Here is a 21,676-nt window from a genome sequence, read left to right on the forward strand (position 1 = left end):
TTGTAGTGCCTTGCTTTGGACTACATCTCCCACAAGGCAACGCGCGGGCCCGAGGGGCGGGAGAATGGGATGAATCGGAGAAGGAGGAGGAGAGTTTATCCAATTGGAGTGACGGTCCAGGGGAGGGGCGTGGCCCCGAGCGGGGCGGGGGAGGCGTGAGAATATGCAGGCGTCGGCGGACGCTACCGAAACAATTCCTGAGGCGATCCCTGGACCAGTGGCTGCTCCAGCGCAGGGAGTAACCCCAGTGTAGCGCAGCCGGGGCGGACGGCAGCTGCTGCTGCAGGAGCGCTCCGAGGGAGGTAAGCGCTATCGGTGCAGCTGGTGGGCTCCCGGTCCTAGGACAGCCTTTTGCAGCTGAGCCGCTGTTTTAGTGCGTGCTGGGGGTTGCCAGTGAATTGACTTGGCGTTCATTCTGCGGGGCTGCTCGGAAGTCTCCCTGTTGCTGAAGGTGGGGGAGTGATTTAAACCCGACTCACTTTTCAGTTACTGAGACCTCTCCCTCGGTTCGCACAGCGTGTGAAATCAATTCCTGCCGCTGGCTGTGGGTGTCGCCTCCTCGTGTTCCCACCCCGAAATCTTCTGTTTCACACGATCTCCAGAGCTGGAGAAGTGGGTCTGCCCCACGAAAGCTCATCGCCTAACAAATTGTTGTGTTAGCCTTGACAGTGCTACCGGACAGCTGTTTTGTTTTGTTAGAATACAGACTAACGCGGCTGCCTCTCTGTTATTAAAGCGTTGTTTCTCGTCGCGCCCCTCTGGTTGATTTGATGATATTTCCACATCCCTTATAGATTTATAAATCTGAGTCGCGGCTTTATCGGACTTGCCTTACTACTTTGTCAGTTACAGTAAACTGGGATCAACATCTGTTGTTGATGCAATTCAGGGTGTCTTAACTTTGTATTAGAAAATCGTATTTAGAGCTCTGGTGATTTAAGAAGTTCTTGAAACTGAGAGAAAGTAAAGAATTTTAATTGCATTTCCTTTTTTAAGTTACACTACTGGTGCACTCATTCTGAAGTATTTAAAACATGGGTATGTTAGAGCTCTGTGTGTGTGTGTGTATCTGGATGCATGTATCTGTATCCCTTTGTGTACACATTTATGTAACGTGTATGTGAGGAAATCGTTGTCAAACTGAGTATATTTAAACATTTCTCTCTACAGCATGAGATTTTTGCATTTTGTAGTGCACAAACACAGCCCATATCTAAGACCTCCCTCATTCAAAACCTTACACTATCGTAACATTTCAGTAAAATGACTAGCATTGTCTGGCAGTGTATGTTTACCAACTTACAAATATAATAGTTACAGCAAGGTCTGAAAATTGTACAAAACCTAAGTTTTATTTAACCCCTTTTATTAGGAATAAAAATGATTATATTGATGTAAAGCCATTTGAGATCTTTAAATTAAAGGTTCTCTTTGGGTCATAGTAACATCACTGTCTAGTTCATTTTCTTGCATAAACAATGGTAGCATATATTAGTTGCTAAAAGCAACTGTTACAGAAAAACTGTATAAATTTAAGTAGCATGTAAAAATTAAGAATTTATTACCTCTGTGTAAAGCATTTTTAAGAATATTGTATAGCGTGATAAAGGTGTAAGCCCTTCATGTAACTTGGGAAAACTGCCAACACTGAATGACTAGCTAAATAGTGATTATAACCAAATGTTGATAGTTTAATTTTGGTAGCAAAAAGGGACTGTTCATGGAAAGCCACATATATCTTTGAGATTTCCAGCTTTGCAGTATGAGAACAGACCTCAAGTGTTTGGAGCCACGTCTACACGTGCATGCTACTTCGAAGTAGCGGCGCCAACTTCGAAATAGCGCCCGTCACGGCTACACGTGTTGGGCGCTATTTTGAAGTTAACTTCGACGTTAGGCGGCGAGACATCGAAGTCGCTAACGCCATGAGGGGATGGGAATAGCGCCCTACTTCGACGTTCAACGTCGAAGTAGGGAACATGTAGACGATCCGCGTCCCGCAACATCAAAATAGCGGGGTCCTCCATGGCGGCCATCAGCTGAGGGGTTGAGAGATGCTCTCTGTTCAGCCCCTGTGGGGCTCTATGGTCACCGTGTGCAGCAGCCCTTAGCCCAGGGCTTCTGGCTGCTGATGCTGCAGCTGGGGATCCATGCTGCAGGCACAGGGTCTGCAACTAGTTGTTGGCTCTGTGGATCTTGTGCTGTTTAGTGCAAGTGTGTCTGGGAGGGGCCCTTTAAGGGAGCAACTTGCTGTTGAGTCCGCTCTGTGACCCTGTCTGCAGCTGTTCCTGGCACCCTTATTTCGATGTGTGCTACTTTGGCGTGTAGACGTTCCCTCGCAGCGCCTATTTCGATGTGGTGCTGCCCAGCGTCGACGCTGAATGTCAACGTTGCCAGCCCTGGAGGACGTGTAGATGCTATTCATCAAAACAGCTTATTTCAATGTCACTACATCGATGTCACTTATTTCAATGTCACTATTTCGATGTAGCGTGCACGTGTAGACATAGCCTTGGACAGCAGCACAACATGGAAACAGTAGGTCCAATAGTTAGGTCCCAATAACAGAATGCACAAAGAAAGCCAAAATACATAGGATGACATCTCACTGTTATGCTTCATTTTTTTTTAAAAAAAAAGTAGTATTCCCTTCTTTCTGCCCTGCTTTGTATTATTTTTATTCTGTCTTTGTGCAATCTGGTTTGTTAAACCAGCTGTTGATAAGGGAGACCCTGAATATGTGTAGTGTCAAAATATTGTGTCTGTAAGTCCTCTGGAAAAAGAAACTACTGGTTGGGTAAGGTTTTTCTGAGTTTTGAAAAATCCATATTAACAGATCAGGGAATTTGTTTGGAGGAGGGTGAGACAGACAGAGACCTCTTTGTCTTTGTCACACACATGCACGTGCGCAAAGGAAGTTTAACTACCTATGTTTCTAAATGAAGCAGTGTAGTATACATGTTTGTTTAAAAATTAATATAGCAGAATATTCTGTTATCTGATCTTCTTTCATCAGATTATCTAACCACAGATTTGACTTTCCCACGTGAGTCTGTAGTCAGAGATAAATGCATTTTTCTGTAATCCTTCCTCCAGGTGAAGCCAGCAGCAGCCAGGGTCAGATTCAGTCTCTAGGGTTTCCTCTTCATTCATCCAACGCAGAACTGGCTCCAGACCCCACCTAGTAACTTGGGTCATTGACATACCGCCTCTGGGTGCTTTTGAGAGGCAGTGCTTCCCCACTCTCACAAACGCAGAGTCTGAGGTAGAAAAGACACTTTTTTTATTAAAAGGAAGGGAAATAACTTAGGATTCATTTGGGGAAGGACCACAAACAGAGTTCATAAACATAAATCATGAGTAAAAACCCCACTCCAAGTAGGTGGGGCAATGTCCTTTGCCTCTTGGCTTCTTAGGTCCAGCACACTAAATGTCCCCTTCACATGTGCAACCTTTCTCTACATCCCATTCACAGTTACCACCTTTGGTCAGAGGTTTATCTGCAAAGTTTACATTCCATCCTTGGGAGAGATACCGGGGGAAGGTGGTAAAGAGACATCTTACTCCTCTCATCATTCACTATCTGCCAGCTCACTGCTTTTCACAACTGCTCTGCTGGCTGCTTGTCACATCTCTCCACTGGCCATCTGTTCCTGCTGCTTATGGTAGATTGGGCTTTGAGCAAAAATCCTGTGACTTTTAGGTCTTGACCCAAAGCACAGTCCAGCCACAAGAAATTTTAGCATAAGCAGGAGTAGACTTAAAATATTAAGAGACTCCTTATGGAGCCTACTTTAGCTCTCTACCATTGTGAGGGGAAACAGATTAAACCAGTCTTACAGCCAAGCCCGGAGGACTACCCTGCTGATTCAGAGGTCTGCCTTCCCCTCTCCTTCAGAGAAGTCTGGCAGTGGAACCCTTCTCCATCTGAGGTCCTTTTAAATTCTCAGCATCTCTCTCCTTTTGGAATGGGTTAAACACAATCTGTCTTTTCTGTATTCCCACAATAATTGCAAGCATTGGTGATCATATTTCACAATTCCTGCATTTAGTATTAACATAATTTTGACTTCATAAAAGCTAAATTGATTGCAATGGGTAAAACGCTGTTCCATCGGTTCACTATCTAGCAAATCTAAGCAAACCAGAGTGAACTGTATTTACAATCACACGCCTAGAATCTCATTCTTTAAACTGAGCATGTTTCCCTCTTTTGAGCCAGATGAAGCACAGTCTTTCTTTTTTGTATTCCCACAATGATTACAGACCTTGCAATTAGTATTAACACAATGTGACCCGATACCAGCCAAGTTGATTACAATGAACAAAACAGCTCTCCATCATCTGAATATTTAACAAACCTAAGCAAAGCAAGAGCAGACTGTATTTACATAAACACACTCAGGGTCGCTGCCCTCTTCCAGCTAGCTGTAAGGGACACATTCCTTTACATCCTGCTCACATTTTCATTCTCTTATCCCTGGCTTTTCAAACTGCTGTCTGTTGTGGTTTTGTGGAGGCTTGGGGGGGTTCAGGTCTTTTTTTATAGCAACTATAGAAGATTACCTTGTTAAAGAGTAAATCTTGTGATACGTTCAGGCCACGTTTATAGAAGAGGTCATAGATAGACAGGTAACAGTACTAAGTGGTTTAGCCTAAGGCACAGCTATTTTCACAAGGTTCTTTCCATCCTATGTGAGGGGAGGGGGGCATATATAAATGAATGAACAAACAACATTTACACTAGCCTCAGGTAAGTGAGTGACAGCCATATGATTAAAGTCTTGCAAATCTGTATCTACTTTGTGTCTGTAGACTGTGGATTGCATATGAATGCAGATCCAAATTTTACATCCAGCACACCCAGCAAATCTGCAGATATCAGCTTTATATCCATGAGTATCCACCTCTGTAGAGCATGTTTGTACCTCTCAAATTGGATGCAGGTACAAATTTTGTATCCACACAGGGCTTTATGTGTAATTTCCGCCTCTCCCTCCCCCACTTCACCTCAGTCCATGTGGGAAGTATGGAGACAGTGAGAACCAACAACAAATGGTGTCTTTACCTTCCCTTGCTATTGAAGGAAATATTTCTCCCAACTACCTTTAAAAGTTATTTTAGTCATGATGTAAGGTTGAAAGCACATCTTGCTAAAGTTGCAATTAACAATTCAGCAATTATCATGAACTTAAGTTTTTTTATTTTTTTTTAACTAATTTGATCTTGATAACATTGGCTGAGATGAAAATGTGAAGAAAATCAAGTTTACAAAACAATCCCAAGATGCAGGAAAAATATCGCTTTAAAAATACTGAAATCTTCTGATGTGTATATATATTTGGTGGGTTGTGTCAAATTTCCTCTAAAGTAAGGGTGATGTTAGTCAGGAGAGCACTTAAAACTGATTCTCAGATAACCAAGAGTTAAATCAGAAATATTTCTCTTGATGTCAGTGGAGGTACACAGACAAAGGAGAGAAAAATCAAGTCATTAATGTAGACAAGATCTTTTCTGGTTAAGCTAGATGTTTAAGGTTTAGATCTTTAAGATCTGCACTTGATCATATCGTGGAAGGCAATGCTGTTAAGCAATGTGTGTGCACTTGGGGAAACTGAGGCACGACACAATTTTTAAATTTTTCTTGATTTTTTGCCCCCGAGACACCTAACCACACCCTTAGAGATGCTGGTAGAGTGTCTCACTGGATTTTACCCCGCAACCCAGCATGGTGTACATGGTGGTCACTCACAATGGGGTTTACAGGGTTGTGGTAGGATCCGAAGGAATGGTGCTGAACACTGTCTGCCCTGAAAGAACGAATGAGTCCCTTTAAAGGTGCAACCACAAGAGGAATTTATTAAGGGGAGAGGAACTACACATGAGGATAAACCTAAATTGACAGACTATAGGTTCTCCCTTTCCTCTACTAGTTTTTAGCACAGAGTTTGTTTATTTATGACACCAGCCCTTGAATTATGTAAAGCCGCAATGAGCAGCACCCTCAAAATGTCCCACTACTTACAGCGAATCCCAGGAATGCCATGACGTCTTCGCTGAGTGCTGTAAGGGGAAAATAGTTAAAGCACAATATTACACAATCCTCTTTTATAGAGGTGCCAGTTAACGGCAAAGAATAAGAAATAACCTGCTGCAGGGAGTTATTCCCTCACAGGCATGGGGGAGAGCCACGAGGCTCTCAACCCTAATTCCGGAGTCACCTCTTACGATGATCCGGGTGCTCAACCTCCCTCTCGAACAGGGGGGAGCAGATGGAATGGGACCGCCTCCTACGACAGTTCCCGAGGTTTGGGGTCGCCTCTTACGACGATTCCTAAGGTTTGGGGTCACCTTTACGAGGACTCCATAGATTGGACTACCAGTTAAACAGCTAGTCCAAGGTAAGAAACACCTTTCATGGTAGTTTCCAATACAATATCTGTCCCTATTACGGGCCAGTCAAATTAATCCTTGCCTCTTATTGGCAAAGTAAATTATGCTTTTAGAATACTCTGAGGGTTGAAGGTATCTTGGGCTGGCTATAAATAGCGCCCCCTGTGCTTTACATGGGCTAGTAGAAACAAAGGGTTACACAGTTTGAATTGTGTGAGCAGAACTGGGGCAGTCCCAGCCTACCACTTATAATGCGTTGCTGCTATTAGTTAGCACATCCAGCAGCAAGCAAAGATACAACAACACGTGTAAAATACACACATTAACCAGGTCATTACAAGTACATTTGATTGTTACCTCTCCTTCCTTAGCTCTGTTTCCAGGGGCTGGGCCTGCAATTGCTTCTTTTAGGAGCTAGGAAAGTATGGCTGCACAGGCGCGTTTTTACAGCGCCGCGCTAGTCCTGACAGGAAAGAGGATTGAAGAAAAGAACCAGGAGGAAAAGAACCAACTTGGGATACAAAAACCTCCTGTAACAAATTTGCAAATAAGCAAGCACATTTGTAGTGATTTCAGAACGGCCTTAGTTCTCCCCACCGGCCACGGCAATGGTAGAGGAGGAGAAGGGCAGGACCGCTGCTGCGGTTTGTCCCTGTCACAGGGCGCACGCTCGTTAAGCGGCGTCACCTGCCGGAACAAACCCTCCGGGAAAAACCGGAGCCTTCAAAATGGCTGCAATCAGGAGCTCTTCTTTGTCCCTTGATGACTATGGGCGCAAAGTCCGAGTTCCTGAAGGCGTCCTCTTCGGGTCTTCGACGTCCCTCAGCGGCTGGGGTACAACGACTGACACGAACCTTGTCACCTTTTTTTCTTCTTTCTTCTTCAGCTCAGTCCAGGTCCAGGTCCCCAGAAGGAGTAAGAGCAAGGGCCTCAGGCTCCTAACTTTATAGGGCCTGTGAGGACCTGTTTGAAGTCCATGTTGCATTTTGGTTGCCATAGCAACCAAGGAAAGCTATATGTTACATATTCAGTAGGTATCCAAAACTAACCAACTAACTATTAGGATTTCGAACTATAACTTATACATATTAACTGCCCCTCATAAATATTTACACCAACTGTCATTTTCTAACTGTCATTCTTGTTTACTTCATTCTAGACAGTTCTATATGGTGTTTTCAAAGGGGATTTTTTACAGTAGATTTTTATAAAGTGCTTCTATGGGCCTGATAGGGAACAAAATCATGAATTAAACAACATAGATGTTAAAATGGCTAGTTCCTAAGGCTTTTGGTTAAGATGTGGGGAGAAACACACAGACACCACAGCCCATGGCCAGGGACATATCAAGCACCTCAGGTGAGGATATTTCAACAGATCACTGGAAACTAGTAGTAGTAGGCATCCTTCAGTCTGCATAGACTATGGATCACGCCCTTTAAAGTTTCAATTGAGGACTTCATTTACAGCGTCTGTTGTGACTATAAAGACCCACACGAGAGTGACAGTCCTTGCTGCATCTCTTGCAGATGTAGTGGGTGTCTGGCAAGTCCTTATTGTGCTTTCTGTGCACTCGCTTCTCCTCTGCTAGCTGTCTGATCTTCATCTCGCCCTTCTGAAGGCCCTTGTGTAACCCCTGCCTCCATCTGCTGCGGTCGTCTGCTAGATCTTCCCAGTTGTCCAGCTCGATGTCTACCTCTCTGAGGTCTCTCTTGCAGACATCTTTGTAACGCAAAGGGGGCGTCCGGGAGGTCTTTTGCCAGAGGCTAGCTCACCATACAGGATGTCTTTTGGAATCCTTCCATCATTCATCCTGTGGACGTGGCCAAGCCAGCGGAGTCGACGCTGCCTGAGGAGGGTGTGCATGGTTGGGATTCCAGCTTGCTCGAGGATGGCGGTGTTGGTCACTCTGTCCTTCCATGATATTCCAAGGATGCTAGCCAAGTGTGTAGAGAGCATACTCTTGGAATGTTTTGCGTAACTGTGGAGGAAGGAAGGGGTGATGGGGCTGGCTCACAGAAAGGAGGGTAGAACCAACCACAGTTCAGGTTTAAAGAAAAAAAGATTATTTACAGATCATTGTTTTGAGTATCTGACCATTAAGTTCATGAAGTACCATTACTGGCTTTCACTAGAAGGACTAGATCAGGCATGTCAAAGTCAAAGCCTAGTGAGAGACCCACAAACAAAAAGTGATAGCTTTCAGGACCACCAAAGAAAATGCACTTCTATTGGAAAGTTGTAATTATTATTCTAGAGTATGTTGTAAGTATATTATACATTTTTAGATCTTATTTTAATATACTGTTTTAATTGAGAATTTAATACTTAATATCAATTTTATTGTTTTTATAATTTTATTAATATTTGTATAATTTGATGTGTAAAATTTATTTGCTGTTGTTTGCCACCTGTGCCAGAAATTACATGGTCATTCAGTGCTGAAAAATACCCAGTGATGGTAGTTGGCAGACAGGCAGCTCCTGTCATTACAGGCACCCCAGTAACTATATGCTCTGTCAGTTTTCAAAACTTTCTTATGAAAGTATTTGAGGATCATCTGTGTGTGAAGTGATAAAAAATTAAATTATCTCACGTCATCAAATCTTTTTATTTCATAAATATGTGAAAGTTGCAGTAGATTTTTCATTACATTAGTATTAACTCTGAACTGAGGGTTTCCATTTTGATGCTCTTGATTTGTATGAATTGTTGCAAGATTGCAAAGCAGTCAAACTCTCTTCCAAAACCAGGAAAACCTTTTTTTCATTTTGTATAAGTGAATCTCTAGAAGTTAATGTATTAAATACAGTGTCTTTTTTTATTTATAAACAGATTAGTGACCTAGTAGCACATAATTTTGTTATTTCTTATAAAAAGCTTTTTTTTTAAAAATGTTCTATTTTAAGACTGTCTCCAAAGAAATGTTACAAATGTAATATTCTACATTGTTAATTAGAACTCAAGCTATGAAAAAATTAATATTTCCATATGTTAATTTATGTGAATACTAAAATGCTAAATAAAAAAATGACATGGGGGTTGAGAAATACAGGTCTGTTGTGATGCTGTACTTTACTCATGCAGTTCATTTAAATGTAATAGTTATATTGGACGTTCATTGAATAAGAGCTGACTACTGTAAAGGCTCGGAATCCCCCATGAGTTGCTGAGCTCTCAACTTTGGGAAGGACATTCAAATCCTTCCGGGGGGATCTTGACATTTCACTAGACAGGACCATAGTATTCTCACAGTGCAGTCCCATATGTGAAACAGGATTTCTTCGATTATAACAGTGTGAATTCTCCCTTACTAGAATTAACTTCTCAAGAACACTAGAGAAGGACCTCAGTTTCCTTAGCCCTTGTGGATTATTCTCTCTTTCCATGGTTTTAATCCATGAACAGAAGTTTTGTGCTCCATATCTGCAAAGGAAAACTTAAACTTCCATTGACTTGCCATTAAATAGACTTACTGTTTTATTTCAGTAACCTTGACAAAGGGGACTCATTTTATAAATATGGTTCATTAGCTTGTGCACCAGCATTTTAGCAATACGAGATGGCTTAAGCTGCTTTAGCAGTGAGTAACTTGTTCCCTACAGTTTGCTCATGAATTTCAAATTTGTCATTGGTGCTCATGTGGTGTAGAACCAGTTCCAGAAGCAGTATCATTGGAAGCAGTACTGGAGTGAGGTAGTACTCCATATAAGGGAGGCAGAATTTGACCCTGTACCTTTACACCTGCTATGGATGGACTGTTTCTTCACTGAACATGGCCTCCTTTAAGGCTACAGATAATTTAGATGCATTTATCTAAAGGTGCCCTGCGTGATATTTGCTGTCTCTCAGTTGTCAAATGTGTTGGCATACCTGCCACTTTTCTCAATACAGTAGCAAAATTTGTATCTTCTAGCTACATCCATTTACATTTCTGACACTGTAGTGGTGCTTCATATCCCAGTTTACCCAGCAAGGACTATGGTGGTCTTTATATTTTTTTTAATTGTCTCAATACATCTGTTTTTCTGGAATGCTTTTTCTGCTCTATCTGCATTAATGCAGTTATTGGAGCATTTAATTATTGTGTACTTCACATAGCAATTTATGATCACTGAAGCAATTCATATTTTTTTCCTCAGATACCATCAGTTTTTCAGATAAATCACCCTCTCCAGTTCCCTATACAATTTATAAATATTAATCAAAACCCACAGCAGACTGAGCAACTTACTGTAACAGCAAGTCTTCAACATGAGATTACCACAAATCTTTCATTTACACCAATGTAGTGTACCAAAATGATCAGCTACATGTAAAATTAAGTTTTTTTTTTACTGTTCACCTGAGAAGTCCTGTGATAGATGATGCAGACGAATGCGAGTTAATTTTACTGCACATATGCTAGTTTCTGATTCATTCAAAATTTTGCAGGGAGTGGTGGCAACCACTGGAGTTTGCCAATTGGACAAGGAGAAAACAATCAATGAGACTAAGAGGTGTCTAAGGAGATCTTCTAAACAATACACAGAAACACAATAAAGGGAAATAAACTACAGGGAAATACTCTTTAAAAGGAGAACTTAGCTAGAGCTGGATGAAGTATTTTGCACAAAACTCTTCTTTGTTGAAGGAGAGATGAGTTGACTAACATTTTGTATATTCATGTTTGGTGAGAAAACAAGTCAAAATGTTTGTATTTCAAAACGTTAAGTGAAAATGCTTTTTTGTTTGCTTAGGCTTTATGTATAATACAAACTCTACCTTTCTTGAGCTGGCAATAACCAATGGTAATTATCTTCAAGCACTTCAACTATGGTGGCTGTAGCTATAACAATGGTGCAAAGATGAGTTAGTGCTATTTTGCAGCGTTGAGGTTGGATGCTCCCCCAACCCCAGTTCAACCCTACCCCCAGCCATGCTCATCACTCGAGCACAGCTCTGGGTCACCTTGCCCCCCCCCGCTTGCAGGTCCAGCTCACCCCCCCATCTTCCGCACATGGCTCCAGCTCAGCTCAAACCCTCCCGCCCCCACCCGCCTCCATGCACGGCTTCGATTCAAACCCCTGAGCGTGGCTCCACTTCAAACCCCCTGCACAGCTCAAGTTCAATCGCCCCCACCCCATGCGGCTCCAGCTCAACTCTGCCCTGTGCCTGCCCTGCAGCCCTAACCCATCCCAGGCTTAACCCACCTGCCCCCGCTGCCACAGCCCCAACCCACCACCAGGCTTAATCTTCCCCAACTAGACGCCCAACCCTAGGACTTACTTTTCCAGAAAGAGCTCCAGGGGCTCCTACTGCTTCCCCAGCTGCAGAACATGCATTCCACTGTGGGGGTGAAACCACCCCCCCCAAATTATGCGAAATTCCAGTTACGTGAAGGTGCAAGGAAATGCAACCTTTGTGCCTGAGTTTCCCCGCTTATAAAATGAGGGTAACACTTGCTTATCTCATAAGGGTATTGTGAGGCTAAAACTCATAAATCATAATGCTTTATATGGCCACAATACTCATCAAATGTGTGGTGACTTACTTTTTTAAACTCTCCTGGAGTAGGGTAGGAAATATGATTTCTACTGGGAATCAACTAGAAACATTTCTGTGAGGTTCTCTCATCACCTTAACGAACTAATTTTTCTTACCACCGGTTTTAAACAAGTGTTTTATAAAGCTTTGAGTGAAATGAGTAGAAATACTATTTGTACTTGAAATGATGTAGCTATGAACTGAACAGCCTAGATTTGTGCCAGTATGAGCAACACTCTCCATACTTCTGCTCAAAATAATACACAAGGTAAATATCTTTTTATGATGCCTGTTGATGTCGCATGTAATGGGGCATACAAATCCACATGTAGCATATAATGGAGGGGCTATAAGAGACCAGAAGGACTCCCGGAGGAAAGAAATTGCTCTTTTCCTTTTATTTATACTAGAAGACATACCCAGTATTGCTTGGGCCCTTAACTGAAGTTATTTTAATTTTCATTTTTTAAAGTGGCCTCATGATTTATTTAAATAGCAGCGCTCAGGGAAAGGAGTGTGGGTGGAGACAGGGAAGGAGGTTGGAGTGGGGTCAGAGCAAGAAGTAGATGGGGAGCTCCCGGCAAGGACTGGGGGTGCAGGAGGTTGGTTATAAGGGGGCTCAGGGCAGGGGGTTAGGTGTGTGGGGAGGCAGGGACTGTGACCAGTGGGTGGGGGTGCCGGAGCTAGGGTAGAAGCTGGGGGAGTTGGGGGGGTGGACTGACGTCAGGTAGTGGAGGGTGCAGGGTTAAGGGCAGGGGGGCAAATGGTAGGGATGCAGGGCTGGGTAGGTGATGGGGCTCAGGTGTGGGGATGCTTATTAGGGGCATCTACAATGTCCTCCAGGAGGGAGGGTGGGGCAGTTGGTGGGGGTGTGGGTGAGCAGCAGGGCTCCCCCTGTAGGGTGCTGGGGGTATTTACCCATCCATAGGGAGGCAGGGTGAGAAGCTCCATCTACAAGGACCACTGTTTTCTTGTTGCGGCTGCCCCCAGTGGTTGCTCTGCAGAATTGCTCTTTTGTGCACTTGCTAGGATGGGCGGGTGGACAGGTGGCTCTCCTTTTATAATGCAGATTTAGAAAATGAGCACAAGAGACTCAAGTGTTGGTTGGTTGTTTCACTTGTGCAGAAGTTCGTGGTGTTGCCTGGAATTGAAATAAGCCTATGCAAATTAGCTTGATGTGTTCTGGAAGCAAGGAATTGTTCCATCATTTAAGTTTTGTGAAGTTGTGGAAACAACGTAAGACAAATATGCTCACAGGAAATTTAAATCAGTTTTTCATGCTTGAATAAAGTTGGTATGAAGTCCAGTGTATATTTTTAGAACTGCAATATAGGACTGTTTTAGGGAGATCACTTGAGGCAATATGCTTTTGTTGTAAGAAGTTGTTTCACTTATTTGAGACTATGGAGACCAATAAAGATGTTTTACTCTCAAATTACTGCTAATCCTTTTTACTCTGACCAGGTTGAAAGACTTTATTATTGATGTTTGACTGTCTCTGAGCTTGCACCAAGCATAATTAATTAAGACCTGTTGCACTTCCCCCTCGAGTCAAAGTATAATGTTCAGCTGGCTGATGTGCATGAATAATCCATCACTGTGAATCATTAACTTACAAGACTAGCTACAGTAATTGATGTGTTCTTTCAAGCCATGAAAATATTCAGGGAAATCATTTATTTATCTCGTTGGTGGATTTTAACATTCATTTATTTTAGAATTTTTTATGCATTGGGTAGCATTGGGCTCTAACCTGAGAACCAGATTTGCTTCAGGTTAAACACCTAAAGGGGAGTAAATTTCTCCTGACTCTTCTTTGAATAAAACAAGTGTGTTGGAGAGACTAAGTACGTATCCTCATTCTCGGAAAGGATACAATTCAAATTAATTTAACCTTCTTTGGTACATGTAATGGATGATGTGTGTTATTAGCTTTGGTTAGAAATAAAATTAGAAACCGTAAATAAGTTTTATTTAGAGGCAAACGTGAATTTGCATAAGATAAGTATTGATTGCATTTGGAAAACTATAGCATTAGCATCATATGGTAATAAGCGATTAGATCTGTCGGGTACAAAATTCTATAATGCTCACTGTGTAAAAATTAAACTGGTATTTAGGCTTTTTATATTTACTTAATGATATAGCCTAAGCATTTTTGAGAGTCTGCTGAAGTTGCTTATCAGACTTCTGTTACGAAAGGACCTGAACTGTGAGGCAATATAGTTTACCACATCATATTTGGAAAGGCCTTTATAAATCAGGTTATAATCACCATAGTAGTTCTGGCTATGGAGCTAGGAAAGTGACACTTAGCCTCTTTGACCATGGTGATAATCTCTCATGTTGGGTGTTAAACTACAAGTTGTACCTCACTCATACAATACCTTCAGGACCTAAGTGGGATAGAATCCCAGCTTTCATTTAATTTTTTTCAAAGAAAAAAAGTTTCTGGCTCCAATGACTGTAAAGAGAGGCTTGAAAATGCAAATCCTGGAGACTTAAAGCTTACAAGGCAAATAAAAGTAATACATTTGAGCTTCTTTTTATAACTTCACTATTTTTAACATAATGTCATGACTTCTGGGCACCTGACTCCTGAATTGTAGTACTTGATATTGGTAATATTGGAGAGAGCAATTCCTTTCGCACTCCAAATTACGGGGAAAGAGATTCTTACACGATTATTTGCAGATCAGTGGGTCCTTTCCAAGTTCATGGCCAAGAAACAGTTTCATGTGTCTGGTCTGCCCTGTAAAATCTGCTCTGTGTGCTTTTATCCTGTACTATACAGATTTCACAAGTGAGACCAGCGTTTCTCAAACTGGGGGTCCTGACCCAAAAGAGACTTGCAGAGGAGTGAGAATATTGTTATGGGGGTCAGAGGAGGGGTGGTCACAGTATTGCTACCATTACTTCTGTATTGCCTTCAGAGCTGAGTGGCTAGAAAGTGTCAGCTGCTGACTGAGGGCCCAGCTGTGCAGCAGCAACACTGCAATAAGGGTAGCAATATCATGCCACCCCACACTTACTTCAGTGCTGCTGCTGGCAGGAGCTCTGTCTTCAGAGATGGATTCCTGCTCAGCAGTCACCATTTTCCAGCTTGCATGCCTCTGAACACAGCACTGCTGCCCCCAGCAACACAGAAACAAGGCTAGAAGTACTGCAGCCTTCTTTACAGTAATTTTGCCATGCCACCCCCCCCCCCCCGGCTCCTTTTTGCGTCAGGACACCTACAGTTATAATTTATATTAGCTGTAATGAGATTTATGATTTTTTTAAATCCTCAGACTGTGAAATTGATGAAAGTGGACCGTGAATTTGGTAGGACCCTAGATATTAGACAAATTTACATGTCTTCAGATCACTAGGGTTTGATAAAATACATCCTAGAATACTCAGAAGCTGACTGAGAAGATATCTGATCAATTAGTTATCATCCCAGAAAAGTCACAGGAGAGATTCCAGTTGACTGAAGAAGGGCAAATATAGTGCCTAGTTGTAAAAAGGGAAATAAGGACAATCCCAGGGAATTAGACCAGTCAGCCTAACTTCTGTACCGGAAAAGATAATGGAAGAAATAATTAAAGAATCCACTTGCAAACATCTAGAAGATAAAAAGGTAATAAGTAATAGAACAGATTTGTCAAGAACAAACCAAGCGAAACCAAGCTGATAGCTTTATTTGCTAGGCTAACAGGCCCTCTGAAAAGGGAGTGGAGGGTGGGGGAATAGATGTGGCGTATCTAAACTTTTGAGTAAGGCATTTGATAGTCTCACATGACATTCTCATTAATAAGCTAAGGAAATACAATCTAAATGGAGCTACTGGAAAACAAGCGTTCAGTTGGTTAGATAACCATTCTCGGAGTAGTCATCAATGGTTCACAGTCATGCTGGAAGCACAAAATGAGTGGGGTTCCACAGAGATCCATTAGGGGACTAGTTCTTCATCAGTGAAGTAGAAAATGGCATATAGAATACACTTAAAAGTTTGCAAATGATTCCAACCTGGGAGGGGTTGCAATTGCTTTGGAGGATAGGGTTGTAATTTAAAAAGAACAGGATCAATGGTCTAAGGTCTATAAATAGGATGAAATTCAACTAGAACAAATGCATACGAAGGCCGTCAACCCCACTGCAGTATGTGAGATCTGCAAGAGACCTTAGAATACCTTCCGTCTTTAGGCTTCTGCTTAAAAACTTCCCAGGCTCACAGATTCCCTGACCCTCAGAGGTAGCTGCCATCACCCAAGTGAGAGAGCCCCTCTTTACAACACAAGGAGACACATTTGGGATGTCTCCTTTTGGGGGTGACCTTAAGCTTTTAACGCTCTCACAGGAGAAAGCTTGAAAACAAAGAGAAATTAAGTTGCAGTCTGATAGCTGACTTTTCAGTCTTAGACATACATATACGCAGACTCTTCTCTAGGACACAGGAATCAAATAACTGCCTTTAAACAAAACAAATAGTGATTTATTAACAAACAAAAGATACATGTTAAAGCATGCTCGGTGTTACAGAGCAACTAAAAAAAAGGAGGTTAAAGCACAAAGAATTACTTCCCTGGCATTTAGTTTAAAAGTTACGGTGTACAGGGCAGGGAGGGTGTACAGTAGCCAGTCTGAGAAGTCCCAAACCAAACCCAAAATGAACAATAAACTAATCGTGTCTGACTAACCATTTTCTTTCTCCTTACGTATCTGTATACCCAGATCTCCATGTGGCCTGGATATTTACAGAATTCTTTATGTCCTGCTCAGGTTTAAACATCTTTGTGTGTCTCTCCTCTGGCCACACAAAAAGAAGTCCCCATCACCAGGTAACTGCTTCAGTTCAAAAGATTCCTCTCTCTTCTCACTGGCTGACTCCGTTGTTTGCCACTCTGTCTGGGTGTAACCCTTTACAGGCATTCATTCATGACAGTGACATAATCAGTTGCACACATACAAAATAGGAAATGACTGTCTGGGAAGGAGTAGTGAAGAAATGGATCTAGGGGTCATAGCTGACCACAAGCTTAAATGTGAGTGAACAGTGTTGCAAACAAAGCAAATGTTCTGGGATGTATTAACATGATTGTAAGAAAGACATGAGACTTAATTCTTACACTCTACTCTGCACCGATTAAGTCTCAGCTGGAGTATGCTGGAGTATTGTGTCTAGTCCTGGGTGCCCCATTTCAGGAAAGATGTGGACAAATTGGAGAAAGTCCAAAGAAGAGCAATGAAAATTATTAAAGATGTAGAAAACATGACCTATAAAGGAAGATTGAAAGAACTGGGATTGTTTAGTCTGGAAAAAGAGAAGACTGAGAGGAGACATAACAGCTTTAAAATATCTAAAATGCTGTTACCAGGAGGAGGGAGAAACAATATTCACCGTAATTCTGGATGATAGAACAGGAAACAATGGGCTTAAATTGCAGCAAAAGAGGTTGAGGTTGGAGATTGGGAAAATCTCCAAAATGGCAAGGTGGGTAAATTGGAATGAATTGCATAGGGAAGCTGTGGAATCTTCATCCCTGGACATTTTAAAGAGCAGCTTAGAGAAACCCATGTTGGGCGATGATCTAGATGGTGCTTGGTCCATCCATGAGTTCAGAGATCTGGGCTTGATGACCTCTCAAGGTTCATTCCATTTCTTGTATTCTATGATTCTGTCACTCTCTGGCTAATACCAGTCAGGAAACTTGAACCTTTTCCAAAGTCTTTCTCATCAGTGGAAGGAAAAGAAGTATGTTGTCTGTCTGTCTCTCTTGCTATTCTTATCTTTAGTGAAATCCTCTTTCAGCATTTGCAGTTGAGTAACTATATTCCAGAAATGATGCATGGGTTTTATGTTAATGAGTTTATATGATTTTCAAATATGCTGGAGATCTTTTTATAGGCATAAAACATACTACTGTTTCGCCTGCTTTACCTATAGGCTAGCCCAATTATCCCTTTTGTCTTAGGTAATCTCAAGGGAACATTTTTGATTTTTTTAATAGCTTTTCTTCAAAATAGAATGCTGAAGACCTAGCCCTTTGTGATTGTACATGCAATACTTGAAATAGGTGTACTACTTACAGATCAGATTTTCAGATGTGCTACAGTTAGGGCCCTGTGTTTCTGAAGTGTCCAACTCCTGTTTAGGTACCAAAATATGTGGTTAGATCTTCACATGCTTAGTAGTTCCCATTTTTCCCACTGAAGATCTTGGGTATCAAGCTCTCTCAGTAGCCTAGCCCTAATTGTTTTTGTATAGGAACATACAGAGTCTTTTGTAATCTAGTTCAAATGCCAGTGTATTCAAAAAAGCTTTACTGGTTTGATTTCAGAAAGGTGACTCAATATTTGGCCATTTGTTTCAGTGAGGAAGGAGTGTTAAACGTATTTACCACAGAAGGAAGATGGGATCTGGTTATACTTCTAGTTTTTGCAGACTTGTCTTTCAAGATCCAATTTCTTCCCTGGTTCATTGTACTTGTGACAAATGACAGAGAGTCATGTCAGGAGGAAAAATGCATGGGGTAAAGAGCCACAACTTTTAGAACTGGCAAAAACAGCCCCAAAAATGGCAAGGTTAGTGAAAAGGGGTGGTTATTATTATTATTATTATTATTACTACTTATTATTAGGGCCTTCAGCCATTATCCTAGCGAAAGTATAACCACAGGGTAACTGAAAGTACTTGGAACATGGATTCTCAGTTTAAAAGGAATACCAAAGTGGCCAGGCCTTAGGTGCCCTACTTTAACAGAGGCAATATTTCTGTACTGTACTGTATTCTAAAAGGCATCATGTGAGGGCAGAAATCTTGCAGTTAATAATGTTTATGTAGAGCGCTCTCTTTCATATTACCTTTTGTCATACTTCTTCTCTGTTGACAATTTGCCAATAAAATCTATTATTTGAAACTATTGGATATGCGGTCCTAAGTACAGTAAAGGGAATTACTGATGAGCACTCTGAGGGAAACTGATCTCAAAGATTAGGGCTATGTCTACACTACAGTATAAAGTTGATTTTTAAGGCTGTTAGCTCAATTTTATAATGTCACTGTCCTCACTGCAAATATCATTAGGTTGATTTTAGGGAGCGCTGAGGTCGACATTCTTACATTGACTATGTGAGTTGGTGTAATGCCAAGTTCAAATATAAAAGGTCAATATAATGCTTGTGTGGAAATAGCATTTCTTTAAATCTATTTTATTGGCCTTCTGGTATCCCACATGTATCCCACAATGCCCCACAGTTGTCCGTTCTGGCCACTTTCCTTTCTACTGCTTTCCAGGTGTATAGGAAGTAGGTAACAGGAAGCCTGGGAATTTGAATTAAGCAACAGGAAGTCTGGGAATTTGAATTTGTTTTCTTTCTGACCAGTGTGGATAGCGCACCTCAGGAGCCATCCATCACATCTCTAGGCATCTAATCTAGCAATTCTGCCATCATGAGTACTCGGGGTTCTTCTGCTCTGAGTTCTCTGGGTCACAAGAGAGCTCCAGCATAGACCCATACTGAGATCCAGGATCTCCTTGCTGTTTGGGGAGGGGAGTCAGTGGCAGGCAGTCTTTGAGTCTGCAAGCAAAACGTGAACTGTTATGAAAAGATTTCTCAGGGCATAATCACAAAAGGTTACTCCTGGGACGATCAGCAGTGAAGGGTGAAAGTGAAGGAGCTCCAGCAGATCTATCAAAAAGTGCGGGAAGCCAACGGGCAAACTGGGTCATCTCCCAAGACCTGCTGATATTACAAACGGCTGGATGCCATTCATGGGAGGGACCCAACTGCAATCCTCAGTCTTAACTGGGACTCTTCAGGAAGACACACTGAGGAGAGCAGTGGGGACCGAGAGGAGCTGAGCTAACAGGAGGTGGAGGCCAATGAAGAGGAGGACAGCGGCAATCATCAGCACTGGTCTGATGAATCTGCTCCTGGTAGCCCAGAGCTCTTCACCCTTGATCTCGAGCCGGTCCCCTCAACATCAACACCTGAACTTCAGGAACCAGTTCTTCTGGTGAATATTTTTTTTTTCAAATGCTACAAGTGGGTTGTGGCTGGGTTTAGCTATAGATTTGCATATATTGAGCACTACTTTTTTTTTTAAACTTCCACAAGAAGGTTGTGGGTCAGTCTCAGTGGATCTATGCCCCTGAGAATAGCTTGTTAATATTTTGGGGGACGGTGCTCTTACTTTTTTGAAGGTCTCAGCAAATTACTCTTATTTTTTGCATGAAGTTTTTGGGGAAGCCTGACTTATTGCAGCTTCCACAATAGGACACCTTGCCATGCCAGGCAACCAGTAAGTAATCTGGCATCATGGTGCCACACAGCGTTTTGGCAAATTTTTTGGCCTTGTGCTCGCTTAGTGTAGTCATATTTTCTTTTTCACTCCCAATTATTCTTAGGCGGCTGATGTCTCTTTTGGCAACCTAAAGAAGCATGGGAATTTTGATTAGATTTTTTTTTTGCACTGCTCCCTGGCCATTTACATTTCTCAGGACTGCCCTGCCAAACCACATTGTTGGGGGGCTCTCCTGGCCTTCTCCTCTCCCACCACGCTGCTGGTTTGATGAGGAGTCATCAAGAAATTTGTTTTTGTTTCGCACCCCACCAATGCTCTGCATTTCACAGGAATGACCCCCTCTCCAGCCTACCATGCATCCAGTGGAAGTGAACCCTCCCCTCATCACGCACTTTACAGTTTAGAGTTTACATAACTTTGTTTTCAAACCTGCCCCCACTTCTTAAGCCAGAAATATCTTACTATAGCTGCAATGAAATGGTTTGGATAAGTAATAGCTTCTGTTCTGCAGTGGTTGATTCATTTTCACTCTCAAATCAAAAGGGGCCTGGGGGACAGGGTGGAGGGAAGTTGCAGTGATTGTCAGAGAGACCCATTCATTCTGTGGGTAAAAGCTTTGTGTCAATTGTATCTAGATTTTGACCTTCACTTTCTTCAGCAGGCAGCTTCAATGGGGGATGTGAGGTTTGCCATGATGATGTAGCCAGACAGCCATCCCCCTCTCAGACCAGCATTGCTAGGAAAACAAGGGAGCCAAAACAACAGGGCACTTAACATAAATTCCAGCACAGCCTTTGAAGCTGTGAGAAAGCACAGGTGTGCTGCTACAATGTGCCTCTGGGAACATATACAACGATTAGGCTCACAGCAGACAGAGAAGCTGTGACAGACATGGCTCTTAGCCCCTACTAAATAACGTGATGCACACACACCAACAGCCTAGGTGGGAAAATATTTACCCTAATAAAAGGAATGTCCAGTAGTCGAAACTTATTGTTTCTCTCCCTTGCAAGTGTAAACTACTCTTGCAAGAGCTGGCGTCACCCAGACAGACCAGCCCTAATTTGGCATAAGAAAGGAGAAAGAGAATAAAGGAGTACAGAGGTATAAGTATGGGACCTACAGCACCATGATTTTTGAGTGCTTTTCACTATCTATCTGCTGGTCAGATAAGTGACAGCCTCCCAAGGCTTCTGCAGCTAAAAGGGTCCCTAAGCCTTGTCCCTTATTCGTCTTTCCGTGGAATTGAGTGACCGATCCTGGCTTGGCACCGCTGGAATCGAGAGATGCAAGGAGGGTAAGAAGCACCCACACCTGATCTCCTATCTTTAGTGTACACATATTTTGAAATAGAGCTCTATACTTTGTTTTCTTTCTTTGGGATCGTGGCTTCAGTTTTGTAACTTGTTTGTGTGTGTAACATGTATACATTTAAATAAGTAGGCACTAGCAATTTTATAACCACAT

General features: G+C 42.2%; 1 protein-coding gene across 1 annotated transcript in view; it reads left to right on the forward strand.

Moving 5' to 3' along the window:
- The first annotated feature begins 152 nt into the window (after window positions 1–152).
- The window catches only part of SERPINI1 (serpin family I member 1), a 90,733-nt gene continuing 69,209 nt past the window's right edge, over window positions 153–21,676 (forward strand). Inside the window, exon 1 of the mRNA XM_075003911.1 lies at window positions 153–302. The gene's annotated coding sequence lies outside the window, so the exon portion shown is untranslated. The remainder of the gene's footprint in view (window positions 303–21,676) is intronic.

This window comes from Carettochelys insculpta, chromosome 10 (assembly GCF_033958435.1).
Source record: "Carettochelys insculpta isolate YL-2023 chromosome 10, ASM3395843v1, whole genome shotgun sequence".
Lineage (NCBI taxonomy): Eukaryota > Metazoa > Chordata > Testudines > Carettochelyidae > Carettochelys > Carettochelys insculpta.